This window comes from Palaemon carinicauda, chromosome 41, assembly GCF_036898095.1.
Source record: "Palaemon carinicauda isolate YSFRI2023 chromosome 41, ASM3689809v2, whole genome shotgun sequence".
NCBI classification, from domain to species: Eukaryota; Metazoa; Arthropoda; class Malacostraca; order Decapoda; family Palaemonidae; genus Palaemon; species Palaemon carinicauda.
The window spans coordinates 14835066-14841268 of record NC_090765.1 but is presented as its reverse complement, the minus strand read 5'-3'; the positions used below and the strand labels follow the sequence as shown (position 1 = coordinate 14841268).

At 31.5% G+C, this 6203-nt stretch overlaps 1 protein-coding gene across 2 annotated transcripts in view; it reads left to right on the top strand.

Annotated features, from left to right (window-relative positions):
* Window positions 1–2954: 2954 nt before the first annotated feature.
* Window positions 2955–6203, top strand: part of LOC137632247 (alkylglycerol monooxygenase-like) — a 48021-nt gene continuing 44772 nt past the window's right edge. For both annotated transcript variants that reach the window (XM_068364139.1, XM_068364137.1), the window contains exon 1: window positions 2955–3145. The gene's annotated coding sequence lies outside the window, so the exon portion shown is untranslated. The remainder of the gene's footprint in view (window positions 3146–6203) is intronic.

The window sequence follows — 6203 nt, the reverse complement described above, 5'->3', positions numbered from 1 at the left end:
TATATATATATATATATACACAGTATATATATATATATATATATATATATATATATATATATACATATATATATATACACCAATAACAACAAATAATGCTGCTGTTTGTAGTCCACTGCAGGATCCTCTACAGGCCATTTACGTCAAAGGCGTGGGAGATAACATATATATATATATATATATATATATATATATATATATATATATATATATATATATATATATACACTGTATATATATCCTGTATATATATATATAAAGATATATACATATATATATACAGTATATATATATATATATATATATATATATATATATATATATATATATATATATATATATATATATATATATATATATATATATATATATATATATATATATATATATATATATATATATATATATATATATATATATAAAGGGTGTGGTAATGAAGACTTAGTCCCTTGCATTATTACAAAAGACGAGTTTGCAAGAATTATCTTGCTTCCATTCATGTTTTTCCACTCGCCCACCACAGTGGTAAAATTGACTATGAGAATGAGAGGAGATTATTATCTAGTATACCATGGAAGGTGTACAGTAAGGATCTGATTGAGAAAATCAAGCAGGTTTTATGACTCTTTGAGATCATAACAGGATGAAGGTTCCCTCGCTTAAAGTTGCATAAAACGTTTTAAAATAAAGGGAAAGTGTTTTGGTGTACAGGGACCTAGAAAACCTTGTAATTGGGTCGTTTGGAGGGAAACCGAGGGGTGAGTATGATGTTTTTAATGATATTTTGAGAGCAATTAAAGGTTTTTATGATGAAAGTGAATGTTAAGAGTATGTTGCCTGGTGGTTGACTGGTTTGGTGTGAAAAGGGTCCGAGAGAAGGTTGTATTATTTCCATTACTGATTAAGATCTTACCAGATAGGGATGATATGAGAGTTCAGGGAAGGGACAGAGGATTTAGGTGTGGAATTATGGGTTAAGAAAATGGGGTGTGAATGAGATATGTAGTTGCTGACTAAAGAACAGTGAAAATGGAGATGTTCAGAGTTTAAATGTATTTGAAGGCGAGGGTTGCGAGTACAACTTAACGAGAGTAAAGATAACGATGCTAAACTGAAATCATTAGTTGTAATAATCTAGGAGTAAATATAAAGCTTATGGAGTAAAGCTGAGAAAACGAGACAATCAAAGAATAGACAATTCATGAGATAGCAAGATGTGTGTTGTAAACAACAGGAAAGATTCTTGAACTATTTACCAAAATGGTAAAGGATGGTCAATCCAACTCGACTTAAAATGTGGCACATTCAAAATGAGTTTATGAGATCGGTCTCTCAGGAGAGTTGTAGTCTTGCAATAGACCACCTGCTCTCATTTGCTTTTCAGGGCAACAGACTAAGGATTAGAAATACGTCGATATGAAAGGACTTTAATTAATTCTATCAATAATATAAATATGACAACAACAACAACAACAACAACAACAATAATAATAATAGTATTAACAATAACAACAATAATAATAGTAATAACAATAATAATAATAATGAGAAGATGTGGAAGACGATGGGATGAAAATCTGACCTAACAAACAGTAACTGATTCTAATGTACTAGTCTTTTCTCTGTTACTTCATAAAAGTTCGAAAGTATATTTAAATAAAATAGCTTTAAGAGACTGACCGGAAAAAATCAGCTTAAAAGGAAAATGCGTCAAATTAATCAAGAGGAATTAAAAACTATACTAACATTTCCAGGAAGGGGAGAGAGAGAGAGAGAGAGAGAGAGAGAGAGAGAGAGAGAGAGAGAGAGAGAGAGAGAGAGAGAGAATTACTGTTTAGTACAGAACTACGAAACATCACAATAAATCAATTTTCATTAAATCAAGAAATTAACAAAAGAGTGAAAAGACACAACGTCACCAGATTGAAGAAAAGAATGATTGGTCAAAATTGCCGACACAAGGGTTCAGTTTCACGACATCAAATTTAGACAAGGTTTCACAACAAAGCAACATTCATTGTAAGATCGCTGCAAAATAATTAGCTGCCAGAACGTAAGTGCTTTGATACTAGTAAGATAATTACTTTCAAGTAAAAAAAAAGAAAAGAAATTATCTAATTATACTTGTTCTGATATCCTTCACATAAGTTTCCATCTTGATTACAAATTTCAACATCTATTGTTAAATTATATTGGTGTAGCTTGGGAGTCTAAGATAGTCTCCGTTTCCCGCTTGCAACGGCTTGTAATTCACGAGATCAAGTTCCAAGGCAGGCAATGGATATCTTATTTCTTCCAGACATATTTTTATACTAATTCATCAAGATTCTCTTTAGTCGTAGTGACAATGGCTGATAAAAAAAATAGGTTATTCGAAACTACCTTTCAAATATCCAAAGAAGGGTTAAAAAAAAACTTCTATTTATAAAATCTATTGAACTGCCTTTGAAGAAAATGTTGCATTTCCCCCTTTCACTAACATTTTTTCTGACGGTAAGAACGTTCTATGGTTAGTTCTTTTTATATTAAAAAGTTGTCTGAACAAAAGACAAAAAGAAAGAAAAAAGACAATAGCACGTAGCACCATGGCAGACAGCAATAACCTAAATAATCTAATTGTCGGAACATTTTACAAATCTAACTTAAAAAAAAAAATGGAAAAATATTACCAAGCTGATACATCGTACTATTAAGTACTAAATCTTAATTATCAAACTTGAATGTAAATTAATGAAGTTACCAAATTTCTTGGAACCCCCACAATCATCTTGAAAGCCCAAGATTGTGAAAGTTGGGAACCGGAGTCGAATGGTTTATAAGAGGTTAGAAGCTAAAGTCCGACAGTAGGAGGAGTTAGAAGGTGGGATATAAAAACTATGCAAGTGAAATAACCCACCCCCCACCCCACACCCCCACCACACACACACAGACAAGCGCGAGTCCAGTCCGAGTGGTTCCTACAAAAGCTAGTCTTCTTTCAGCCATTCGCCCCGTCAGGAGAGGAAGCATCCGCCCAAGGTCCTTTCATGGGAGTTCAGGACCTTTGCATCAACCGGCAATTTACTGTTTCGATTAGCGAGCTGAAGATTTCGGGATTTTTCTCGTTTGGGGGTGAATTCGACAGTCTGAATATATTGTTTATGGCGTGAGTACAGTTTCGTTCAAGTAAATACAGTATTTACTTTTTACATTACCGTGGGGAGAGTTGTAGTAGAAAGCAGACACAAGACATGCAAGAATTTGGCAGAGTTGACTGTCCCTTTCTAATGTGAATTATACAATTGGAAAAGAAATAATCTTGGAAATGAAAAATGATTATGACTATATAAGTGTGCGCAAATATCAATGTTAAATTAAGTGAATATGCACAAAAAAAAATCGAAATGACAAAACTTGAAAAACTCGTATATTAAAAAACTAATTGACTTTAGCTGTTGATTTAGGATAGAAATCTGCAAACAAGTTCATAATCAATAACATACTCAATTACAATCGAAAAAAAATAGTACTTTTATTTCCATGGTTTTATGCATATTTTATTCTTAACACGTGTAATCTGTCATGAATAATATATATATATATATATATATATATATATATATATATATATATATATATATATATATATATATATATATATATATATATATATCTATATATACATATAATATATATATAATATATATATATATATATATATATATATATATATATATATAATATATATATATACATATAATATATATATATATTATATATATAATATATATGTAATATATATATAATATATATATTATATATATATATATATATATATATATATATATATATATATATATATATATATATATATATATCATTACATCACAAGAATGACAAAACATCCACCAACATCAACTAACCTTGTATACATGTTTGGAAATAGAAGACATTATTTTCTCTTTACCTGGTAATACACAAACCACCAGGCGTTCAAAGTGAAAACAAAAGATACAAAACAAACGATAACAACAATGTGAAGTTATGAAAACACGTTTGGAGGTGTTCATGCTTTGATAGAAAACGGGTTATTTCAGTTTTTATTGCAGCCAACCGCAAGGAAATCAATCTAAGGAAGCAAAGAGAAACTGCTAGCTTGCAAGCAGAAAGATTTCTCTCATTACTGAAGTAAATCTTATGAAAGCATTACATATTTATTAAGAGGCAATACAAACAGGACTTAAATATTGACAATGTGCTTAAAATATCATGGAAAAATAGATTAACATAAGCAGAGAGAGAGAGAGAGAGAGAGAGAGAGAGAGAGAGAGAGAGAGAGAGAGAGAGAGAGATAGAAACTTTCCATCTTTACTCAAAGATCAAGAAATAAATGTAATAAAAAAAAAACTAGCACAGCTACGAGAATATGTTGAAATTTCCGGGTCAGAAAAAGGTAGTAGAGTTCAATAAGTTATATATGACCCAAAAAATTGCGAAATTTACTGACATACATCATTAGATAAGCTGCAATTTATATCTTCGTGGATATGCGAATAATCCTTGGGAGAATAAGTGAATTATTCAGAAGTGATAAATAGAAAAATATATACTAGTACTTCGTACTTTCCTCTAACCTTAAAACTAAGTGTCAATAAGTATTTTGGCGTTATGAAATCTTGCGGAAGTAATATATGAAAAGGATAATGAAAAATAAAAGGGAAACCTTTGAAAATACGTTCCTTTTGTTTTGACAGGATTTTACTCGAATGAATTTAGTGCTAATAAAAGTATTCTACAACTGCTTCAGATTAAGGTATGGGAACAAAATACATGCATTGTCCAGTTTAAAGAAAGAGGCATAGCGTCTGAAAAAAAAAAAAATCTTTTATGGGTAAAAAAGACGAGTTTGATCAAGGTCTCCGCAACCAAAGCCAGTAATCAAGTAACCATATACAGAAAACTAATTAGAAATGGAGAGCAGGGCAGTCAAACCACAGTTCCTCATACCTTCCATTACTCGCGAAATAAAGTCTGCCTCTCCTCTGAAAGCATAAGTAGTTATTCACTCTTCAGAATAATATGAATGTTACTCAACCTTAGAAGACAAATACGACTTAATATTTTTTTTTTTTTATTTACCACCTTTCATATGTTGAAAAAAAAAAGTGTACAACTAAAGTTCACTTGCATGAAATGGAGACCACAAAATCAAGGAGTTATAAAGTCACTGTAAATTCTGATTCAACATATTGCACGTAGATACGTTTAGTGTGTGATATTAGTTGGAATGTATTAGGCATTCTTTTGCAAGTAATTCGCTACATAATACATCCGATTCGAAGGTGCCTAATGTTTTCAAATTAAGACCTAAAAGTCCTATGTGCTGCTTTGTGAGCCTCTGGCGAAATTCATACGTTAATATCTATGATATTGTGATAAAATAGAGAATGAAAATAACAAAAGTAATACATTAAATGAACTACGTTTAGATTAGGAATTAGGAATCTGCCATCGTTTAAGGATAAAAGATCAACACATAAACCTCAGCCTACGACTCAGTTCAGACTTCAAACAAGCAAATTTGAGTTTGCTGTAGGTAGTCGGGATATGAACTACCGCTCAATAACAGAATGTTGTTTACTCCACCTCGCCTACACTCCACCGCTAAAGGAATGCAAAGCAAGGACAATGCTATGCCTTCCACCTGCTTAGACAACATTCTTATGATGATCATATTCTTAAAACAAAGCTATTTAGTATAAGAAATTTTAACCACTTATAATCCTTCGTCTTCACAGAAGTGTTCCTTACTAGAAGAGGTATGTGTAGTTCTTTGATAGTGTGCACCAGCCAATTTTGTGGTGAGTCCTGCGTTATTATGGAGTTCATCTTAAATATATAAATTTGATTAAGTCTGTTCATGTGCATAGCAAGTGCAAAGTTAATGTTAGTGCAGTCCTATCAAATGAATTTCCTGTGAACAGTGGAATACAAAAAGGGAATGTGTTGTCAACTATGTCGTTGACCCTCATTATGTATTTTGCAATGCATAGAAAAGTTAGGGGATGGTGGAGAAGGATTGGACTGGATTGGTAACAGGAAATTAGATGACCTAGTGTATTCTGATGACGCTGTCCTTATTAGCATAACACTACAGGATTTGCAATGCTTGCTTACCAGAATGCATGAAATATCACATGAGGTTGGGCTGAAGATAAATAGAA